The sequence below is a fragment of the Triticum dicoccoides genome, chromosome 4A, assembly GCF_002162155.2.
Source record: "Triticum dicoccoides isolate Atlit2015 ecotype Zavitan chromosome 4A, WEW_v2.0, whole genome shotgun sequence".
NCBI classification, from domain to species: domain Eukaryota; kingdom Viridiplantae; phylum Streptophyta; class Magnoliopsida; order Poales; family Poaceae; genus Triticum; species Triticum dicoccoides.
In genome coordinates, this window is record NC_041386.1 from 695,710,250 (window position 1) to 695,721,263 (window position 11,014).

Here is an 11,014-nt window from a genome sequence, read left to right on the forward strand (position 1 = left end):
TCAACACCCTTGGATAGTCCTTTGTACCCACAACCCAGAACCATCTTGATCCACTCTTCTCTTGTTCAAATATTTCAAATTTCACTCACTGCAAGTTTGGACCAGATTTGCCAAATTTGGTGAAATTCATATCTACACCTCTCCAAAAATTCCACAAATATTCAGGCAGCCTCTAGATGCAATGAGAGGCCCCTCCACCAAAAACCATCTCAAGGAAAAATCCATACATGCCTGGATCATTCTGTCGAACACCTTGCATGCACTGTTCTGTTCATATTCAGTTAAGTTCAGAATTTCAGTGTCGATTTTCAGTCACATGCTCACAGTGCGCTTGGCACTTTGCTCATGGCCTGGCCTGCTTGTCCGGAGCCTCACATGCGCGCTTGGCACCTTGCTGGCGTCGGTGGCGCCCTGGCCCGCCTGCGCCGGCGTGCTTTGCGGCGGCCGGATCACCCTAGCGGCCGACAGGAAGCAGAACGGCGGCATAATGCCGTTTGGCACCGCCCAAACCCCCTGGTGGCTCCGCGTGGCCATTTCCTCGCCAGCGCACGCATGCAGCACCGTCGCCGTGGCGCGACACACACAGAGCACGCTCCCTGCCGCCGACGGGCCCGCACCGCCCCGTTCCGTCGAGCTCCCCCTAAACCACCAAATCTCGACGCGGTTAGCACCTAAACCGAACTAGGGAACACCCACGACGACGTTCAGCCTCTGAACCCTCCCGTGCAACCACAGCGCCACTGTAATCACCTCGCCGGAGAACCCCGTTCTCGGCAACCGCCTCGGGGCGGCTATATATAACACCCCGAGCTTGCTCTCGCCCCTGCACACCTTCTCTACCTCATCAGACCCCGCCCAGCCACTGAACAAGCCACGAGGAGCTCTCCTTCCCCGACTCCGGCCACTCTGTTCCGCCTCGGCCCCCACCGTGATTCACTCTGGTAAGGCCATCTCCGGCGCCCTAACCTTGTCAGATACCTTCTCATACTATCGCGAGTCTAACCCCCTCACCAATTCCACCTCCGCAGCTCTCTCCAGCGAGATCCACGACCACCCGAATCACCGTCCGCCGGAGCAAGCATCGCCGCCGACGTGGTACTCGCCGGCGACCACCACCACCTCCCACAGACACGGAATGGCGCCCTGATCACGGAGGTACACTCCGATCTCCCTGCCTTGCCGTGGATCACCGCCGGCGACCACCGCGGCTCTCGGGCGCCGACGAGCCCCGACTCCCCTGTTTGAACTTTCAAACCTGACGGGTTGGACCCGCCCGTCAGCCTCTCTTTTGTTTTTTTTAAATTGTTTGCAGAAGGCGTACTCTGGCAAATACGCTTCCTCTCTAAACCGTTTTTCTGGATTCTTCTGCAAAGCCCCCTGGAAGTTTTCTGTTTCATTACAGATGGGTCCTTGGACCAAAACTCTTATAACTTTTGATCAGAAAAGTATTTTTGATTAATTATTTTTCTGTTCTCTTTAGATTTTTGTCTAGTTTTTTATCATGTTTATTTGAAAAATATTTGGAACACTTTTCACTACACTCACGGTATTTACGTTGCGTACGTATTTTTCTTATACCGTAGATACCGGAGGGGGTGACGGAGCTGCAAACTTCGCACAGTTAGACTCCGACTACTCTGAACCAGGCAAGCATGTTTGAACTCTTGATATGATGAGTGTTGTTGCATGTTTGCATTTTAGTATAGTCATGGCATGTTTATGAACATCACTTTGCATGATATATCTCATGCACATAATCGGAAAGTAGGTTTCGGAAAGCATTATGTTGTTGGATACATATTTGCAAAGCCATGTGTTGGTATGAGGATGGGTAAGACGGCAGTGTTGTGACATGCCAGTCTTATGCCAGATTAATTGACTTCCGTGTCGTCATGACACAATTCACATTCCCATTCATTCCATCCTATACTGTCACATGTTTTCCGAAAGGAATATGGCATAGTAAGTTGCAAATCGTTTTCCTGGTACACACCAAGTGGAGAGGCCGGGATGAGGGTTCCATGGCCCTGGATTAAAGCCCGTCATCCGGTCAGGGGGCATGGGTGTTTCCGGTCGGGACCGAGAGGGGGGCACCCCTCAGAGCGCGCGTATAGAAATTTGATCCCATGCTATTCGAGGTTGTGGCCTCCCCGTCTCAAAGTTTTTCTTGGACGTTGTCCAGGGTGATTCCTGGCAACGTGAGGTAAAATGGGTGTGTACTAGTTAAATGTGTTTCTACTGAAATACCGTAAACGGAACTAGTCCTTGTGACTACGGAAATCCATTGGCTGTGTTCAGTTCTTCCAAACTCTGCAGAGTCTCATTCTTTCAATTATCTTGTACTTTGTTCAAGTACTATAATTATCTTATCTGTCAGGTATCAGCCTCAGTGACAAAATCTCCGGTGGAATTTATGTATCAGCCTCAGTGACAAAATCTCCGGTGGAATTTATGTGTAATAAATCTGGATAAAAGATTATTCTTGTGGATGGACTAATCTCGTTATTTACATTTATTACAAAGCCCTGACTGTGATGTCGCTCAAACGTCCGACGGTGGCATACCTGTTATTTGCTTTTGTTAAAGCCCTGTCTGTGATGTCGCTCAGATGTCCGACGGTGGTAGTTCTCTTAAAGCCTTGTCTGTGATGTCGCTCAGACATCCGACTGTGGTATTTCTTTTAAAGCCCTGTCTGTGATGTCGCTCAGACGTCCGACTGTGGTATTTCTTTTAAAACCCTTTATGTGGTGTCGTTAAGACGCTCGACTGTGGCATGCATTTTTATTTATTTACCTTTCGAGGCGTCGCTCCAGACACCTGATCGGTTTTCAGTTATTAAATTTTGATACATCAAGTTCTGCAGTATTACCGTTGTTATTTGAGTATCATACTTTGTTTATGACGCATTCATGCATTCATTGATTATATCTTTTGTCCGAACTGTATTGCGAGTACTTTCAAGTACTCACCTGGCTTGTTGATTTGGCCAGATGCTGATGAAGGCGATCTCATGGATGAAGAGTTTGATAGCGAGTCCGACGCCTAGAGGAGTCCCAGTCAGTCCCGTGCGATCCTGTCTTGGTCATTGTATTCTCCGCTTCCGCAACCCCGAATAAATTCATCGAGCCTCACCTCGACGCTCGATGTACTGCCAGTAGAAGTCAAGTTATCCACCACCACTTTTCCCTCGAGCTAGTAGCATGCCACCCCACCCCTGTGTCAAAACCGCCCATATGTAATATATTGGCGAGTCTGTAATAAATTGTTGAGCAACCTCAGCTCAACCCTGTAATATATTTGATGCTACTGGTTCTCTGTTTATCAAGCTTTTGTCTACCAGAAAGGATGACTTTTCCTATACTGGGATTTAAAGATTGTTTTTCTCAATAAACATTTTTATTGAAAAACTGTTCGTGACAGACTTGGTATTCAAAGCCAGGCTGACTGTAGGAAGCCACTAGGTGCGATCGCTAATTGGTTATTAGCATGATAGAGTTATTCATGTTTTTACAAATGTAGTCATTTTCTGACAGTCAGCATAAAATTTATGATCTGACCACTCAGAATTTTTGCCTACTTTTGTAGATGGCCGACAACGACTGCGAGTCTCAGATGTTCGCCAACGTGCCCGAAGGGTTCGTCAAACTCCTCTCCTTCATCGTTCAGGTCGCGATGGGGCCATCCGTGCGCCCGGTCTTCACGCTTTATCCACACAAGATCAACGACAGTCTGACTATGCACCAGGCCGCGGTGCAATTCAGGGGAGGCCATGCTGAAATACGCTGCCTTCGATTCGTGGGGAGAGCCATGCCTACAGAAAGGCATGCTATGCAGATGGCTGCCGGCGAGATGATAGCCCGTCTTCGGGATGTTCTTCCTGCAATGAAGACCCGTCGCTACCGCTACCTTCCATGCCATGTGCCTTACACCTGTCACTACTCTTTCTCTTGCCCCAGAGGAGAGCGAGACGAAGCCTTTGAGATGCTTGTCGAGTACCTCCGAGCCCTGGAGGCAGCATTCGACTACATGGTGGATGACCTCGTAGCTGCACGCATGGACTCAGTTCATGGCTATGCTGCTAACAGGAGGGAACTCCTGCACACCGCTCCACCACTGACTTTTGTGTCATCCACAGCCTCTCACTCACCTACCATACTCGCCTCTGCTCGTCGTCTGCCTACCACAGAGGAATTTAACCAGGCTATTGCACCCACTCCCGTCCGCTCTGCACCACCTGTTGCACCCACTCCCGTCCTCTCTGCACCACTTGTTGCACCCACTCCCATACGAGCTACCCCACCTATTCCACCCACTCTTCCTAGACCCTCTGCTGGGTCAAGAGTTTGAGGGACATCATTGAGCTAAACTTGTTCTGAACTCGGAGGTGTCGTGCGTTCGGTACTAGATCGGCTGTATCATGAAGACATTCGACTACATCAACCACGTTAACCTAGCGCTTCCGCTTTCGGGCTACGAGCATACGTGGACACACTCTCCCCCTTTCTTTGCTATGCATCTCCTAGATAGATCTTGCGTGAGCGTAAGATTTTTTTTCAAATTGCATGCTACGTTCCCCAGGAAGATCTCCAAAGGACAGTGTTAGGGTTTTGGCTGAGGTGGGGTTGATGGGGGCGGCGAGGGGCGAGGGATAACGTTGGATCCGGGAGGATCCAACGGTGTTCATGCATGATCCGCGTGTGTTGTCTTTGGACCAATCAGAACACAATACACCATATAATATTATGACCATTTAAATTGGTCGTAGTAGATTTAAAAATAATATGTTAAATCTAGCTATTTTCTTGACCTGAGAAATTCGAACAAATTGAAAAAATGAAAATCCTTCTCGTCGTGTCATCAAATGTGACCTATTTTAAGAAGAAAATAAAATAAAAAACTAGTAATAAGACAAATATCATTAAAATAATTGTCCTTTGAAATGCCCATCATAGTTTTTTTAAGTGCCCAGAATGAGTTTTTGTGAAGGACCAACCATATATTTGTTGCAAAATTGTACCAAATCAATTCTCTAAAATACTAGGCCATATCTACTGCCCAATTGACCAAGTGATTGGGTGTCAAAAACTTTGATCCACCTCTCGTGAAAAAGACAAATTTCTGCTGATTCAGTAGAAAAAGCGTAAAATTTGAATTGCGGCTGCCTCATAGTTTGCTCTTTATTTTTTCCAAAAATCATTTCTAGGTACGTAGGTGTGATGGCCGGATAATTAAGCTACAGTGAACCTCTACTAATGATGCCGCATCACCTCGGTTACTGTTGATAAACTCGCGTCGGTTAGAAACCCAGTTCAAACTTCAAATTTAAAATCAAGAGCATCAAAAGTTATCAAACTTTGAAACTAAAATGTTCGAGAGGTGACAAATAATGCGTAGGTAATTATGGTGGAGAAAACATCATTTTATAAAGTAGTTAAAAGCAATAAATTAATAAAAAACTAGAGTAAAACTAATATTTAAATGTCTTTAAAATACTAAACTAATGTAAACTAATTGTTTAGGGTGCCAAATCAATTGTGGTAGTGTCATAAGTATTACTACTAATTTAGGGGCTAGATTTATAATTTATAAAACAAACGTAAAAATAAACAGAAAAGAAATTCAAAAAAGAAAGAAAAGGAAAACAAGCAAACAAAAAAAAGAGAGAAAAGAAAACAGGACCACCCCCCCCCCCGCTGGGCCAAGTGGCCCAGCTAGCCTTAGCCGCTCGAACAGGCCGGTCCACCCCGGTCCACCTCCCCTACTAACTCCCTTCTCCTGTAACCCTAACCCCCCCTACTCGCCCCACTCCCTCTCCCCGTCCTGATCCGATCTAGACCGGTGACGAAACCCCACTCTCCATTCTCCTCGCTCCCTGATCCCCTTCTGGATCGGGGCAACAACCTCGGCGCCTGGCGCCCCGCTGCCTATCCTGCCATTCCCCCGTCGCCAGGCGCTCGCCGGACCCCGTCCACGCCTCTCCCCTCTTTCCCCCAATCCAGATCGGATTAGGGCTTGGGGACTCGACCCCGTCGGCTGCCGCCGCGGCCACCTCGTCGCCCGAGGACCTCGCCGGACTACCTCACCGGCTTGCTTCCTCCTCCCCACCAGGCTGCCTCCCCATGACTGTCGTCCCCGTCAACCACCTCGCGCCCCGCTGCCTTGTCCCTACACCGAACGGTGAGGCCCCGGCCTCCTCTCTCCATCGCCCCGCATCCTCTCGTGGCCACACCGGAGCTCTGCTCCTGTGCGCGCACTCGCACTGCCTGCCACGGTCCCTCCAACGCCTAGGCCGCATGCCTACTGACCTCGCGCGAGCTCGCGACGTCTCTACTCGTTGTCGCCTAGTACGCGCGTGCCAGCGCCCGACCCCGCTCACGTGCCCCATCGCCGGCGCCCTCGGCTCCGTCGCCTTCCCTGCTCCTCGTGCTGCCCGCGCCCCTGCGTCGTGGCCAACCCCTGTTGCTGCTCTATATCACCGGCGCCACCCTTCGTTGGCGCCGCTCGCCGTCGACCACCCGCAGCACCCTCGCTGCGGCCTCGTCTCTGGCCGTCGCCCCCTGTCATCCTGGGCAAGCACCCAAATGGGCTGGGCATCATCGCCCGCTAGCACCCGACCGCGGTGGCCCTCTGGGCCACTAACTAGGGGGCCCCACGCCCCTGTTAAGTAAAAAAAAGAATAATAAATAAATTAATTAATTTAATAATTAAATAACTTAACTAATGTCACTTAATTAACCAATTAACTATCTAAATAACCTAATTAACTATTGTTAATTAACTAAACAGTCAATGACTAACGGACCCCACACGTCAGTTTGACCCAGTCAACACCCTGTCGACTGCTGATGTCATGCTAACGTCATGATGATGTCAGCATACACTATTCTGGATAATGTTGATTTAAAATAATTAAATAAATTCTAAAAATGATTAAATCTTTTAAAATTAATATAAAATAAACCGTAGCTCGGATAGAAAAACTTTGTACATGAAAGTTGCTCAGAACAGCGAGGCAAATCCAGATATGCAGCCCGTTCGACCGCCACACTTTCCTAGCATAGCAAACACGTAACTTTCCCCCTCTGGTTCATTTGTCCGAAAACGTGAAACACCGGGGTTACTTTCCCGGATGTTCTCCCCTCTCGCCGGTATCACCTACTACCGCGTTAGGGCACACCTAGCATCGCTCATTATCATGTCATACATCGTCATGCTTATGTTTGCATTATATTTATTGTTTCTTCCCCCTGTTCTCTCCGGTAGACAATGAGACCGACGCCTCTGGTACCCAGTACGACTACGGAGTTGATGACCCCTCCTTCTAGCCAGAGCAACCAGGCAAGCCCCCCCCCCTTGATCACCAGATATCGCCTATTCTTCTCTATACTGCTTGCTTTTCGTTAATCCTATTCTGTTGCATAGCCTGTCATTGTTGCTACATTCATTGATACCTTACCCGCAATCCTAACTACCTGGTATAGGATGTTAGTTTATCATCATTGGCCCTACATTCTTGTCAGTTTGCCTTGCTATAGTATCGGGACGTGATCACTCGGGAGGTGATCACGGGTATATACTATACATATATACATACTATATATACAGATGGTGACTAAAGTTGGGTCTGCTCGTTGAGTACCCGCAGGTGATTCTGATGTGGGGGCTGTAAGGACAGGTGGCTCCATCCCGGTAGAGGTGGGCATGGGTTCCCGATGGCCCCCGACTCTTAGTTGGAGGCAGAGCGACAGGGCAGGTTGAGACCACCTAGGCGAGAGGTGGGCCTGGCCCTGGTCGGCGTCCGCGGTTATTTCATAATAACACACTTAACGCGATCTTGGTATTTGATCCGAGTCTGGCCACTGGCCTATACGCACTAACCAACTACGCGGGAAAGATATGGGCACTCGACGTCGTGGTATCAGCCGAAGCCTTCTTGACATCAGCGACGGAGCGGCGCGTGCCGGATTGGACTGGAACGCCTGCTCTTGTATTAGGGAGGCTAGATCTCCTTCCGGCCGCCCTTGCAACGTGCAGATGTGCAATGGGCGATGGGCCCAGACCCCTGCGCCATAGGATTTAGACCGGCGTGCTGACCTCTCTGTTGTGCCTAGGTAGGGCTGCGACGTGTTGATCTTCCGAGGCCGGGCATGACCTAGGAAAGTGTGTCCGACCAAATGGGATTGAGCGTGTTGGGTTATGTGGTGCACCCCTGTAGGGAATTTAATATATTCGAATAGCCATGTACCTTGACCTTATGACAACTAGAACCGGATACTTAATAAAACACACCCAGACAAGTTCCACAGACAACCCGGTGATCGCTTTTCCACAGGGAGATGAGGGGAGGATTGCCGGGTAAGATTATGCTATGCGATGCTACTTGGAGGACTTCAGTCTACTCTCTTCTACATGCTGCAAGACGGAGGCTGCCGAAAGCGTAGTCTTTGATAGGACTAGCTATCCCCCTATTATTCTGGCATTCTGCAGTTCAGTCCACCGACATTGCCTCTTTACACATATGCCCATGCATATGTAGTGTAAATCCTTGCTTGCGAGTACTTTGGATGAGTACTCACGGTTGCTTTGCTCCCTCTTTTCCCTCTTCTTCTCAGATGCCGTAACCAGACGTTGGAGCCTAGGAGCCAGACACCACCGTCGACGACGACTACTACACTGGAGGTGCCTACTACTACGTGCAGGCCGCTGACGATGATCAGGAGTAGTTTAGGAGGATCCCAGGTAGGAGGCCTGCGCCTCGTTCGATCTGTATCCCCGTTTGTGCTAGACTTCTTAAGGCAAACTTGTTTAACTTATGTCTATACTCAGATATTGTTGCTTCCGCTGACTCGTCTATGATTGAGCACTTGTATTCGAGCCCTCAAGGACCCTGGCTTGTATTATGATGCTTGTATGACTAATTTTTATTTGTAGAGTTGGGTTGTGATATCTTCCTGTGAGTCCGTGATCTTGATCGTACACATTTCCGTGTATGATTAGTGTACGATTGAATCAGCGGCGTCACAGTAGGTATCTATTTAATCAGAGAAACACAAAAAGTTTTCCAAGATTCAACCACTAGCTAGGAACGGTCATGCCCGCCGTTTTGACTGCAATTTGAAACGGGCATAATTTTTTTTTTAAAAATCAAATAATTACAAAACCCTCTCATTGTTGCATTATATGTGACCAAGTTACCAGGAAAAATAATAAACTTGTAATACGACAATTTTTTTTAAAATGTTCTCAGAAATGAGCTATGATGTGCGGAGATTCATGCCTTTCATGCCAAATGATCAATTTTATGGCAACATTTTTGGCATAGTTTGTTCAAATGATCTCATATTGTAGACAAGGGTGCATATTGGAATGGCAAACAATGTTTTCTAAGGAAGGTTTCATTTTCTTTTGACGGAAATGTCATTTTCCATTTTTTGAGTGCCCGAAATGAGTTTTTTGTGAGGGACCTACCATATATTTGTAGCAAAATTGTACCAAATCAATTTTCTAAAATACTAGGCCATATTTAATTTGCAATTGACCAAATGGTTAGGTGTCAAAAACTTTGATCCACCTGTCATGAAAAAGACAAATTATCGCTGATTCAAAAGAAAGTGGGTAAAATTTGAACTGCGGCTGCCTCATAGTTTGCTCTTTATTTTTTCCAAAAATCATTTCTAGGTACATAGGTATCTATTTAATCAGAGAAAAACAAAATAATTTCCAAGATTCAACCACTAGCTAGAAACGGTCATGCCCGCAATTTTGACTGCATTTTGAAACGGGGATAAAAAATTCAAAAAAATCAAAAAATTATAAAAAACCTTCGCATTGTGTCATTATATGCCACCAAGTTATCAGGAAAAATAATAAAATTGTAATACAGCAATTCTTTGAAAAAAGAGTTCTTAGAAATGAGCTATCATGTGTGGAGATTCATTGCTTTTAAGCCAAATGATCAATCTTATGGCCGCATAAATGGCATAGTTTGTTCAAATGATCTCATATTGTGCACAAGGGTGCATATTGGAATGGAAAATATTGTTGCATAAGAAACTTTCCATTTTCTTTTGACGGAAATTTCATTTCCATTTGTCGAGTTCCCAAAACGAGTTTTTTTGTGAAGGACCTACCATATATTTCTTGCAAAATTGTACCAAATAAATTTTCTAAAACACTAGGCCATTTTAATGCACAATTGAACAAATGGATGGGTGTTAAAAACTTTAATCCACCTCTCATGAAAACGACAAATTTCCGCTGATTCAGTAGAAAGCGGGTAAAATTTGAACTGCGACTGCCTCATAGTTTGCTCTTTCTTTTTTTCCAAAAATCATTTTAGGTACATATGTATTTATTTAATTAGAGAAAAACAAAAGGTTTTTCCAAGATTCAACCACTAGCTAGGAACGGTTACGCCCGTCGTTTTGACCGCATTTTGAAACGGGCATAAATAATTCACAAACAAATCAAAAAATCTGAAAACCTTCGCATTGTGTCATTATATGTGACCAAGTTATCAGGAAATATAATAAACTTGTAATACGTCAATTCTTTGAAAAAAGTTTTCTCAGAAATAAGCTATCATGTGTGAAGATTTATGGCTTTCAAGCCAAATGATCAATCTTATGGGCACATTCATGACGTACTTTGTTCAAATGATCTCATATCGTGCACAAGGGTGCATCTTGGAATGGAAAACAATGTTGCCTAAGGAAGTTTTCATTTTCTTTGGACGAAAAACTCACTTTCCATTTTTCGAGGGCCCAATATGAGTTTTTTTTGTGAAGAACCTATCAAATAATTGTTGCAAAATTGGACCAAATAATTTTTATAAAATACTAAGCCATATTTAAGGCACAACTGACAGAATGGTTGCGTTTCCAAAGCTTTTATCCACCTCTCGTGAAAAAGAATTTTTTTTTGCCGATTCAGTTGGAAGCGGGTCAGATTTGAACTGTAGCTGCCTTATAGATTACTCTTTATTTAAGCATAAATACATGGTTTGGTGGCGATT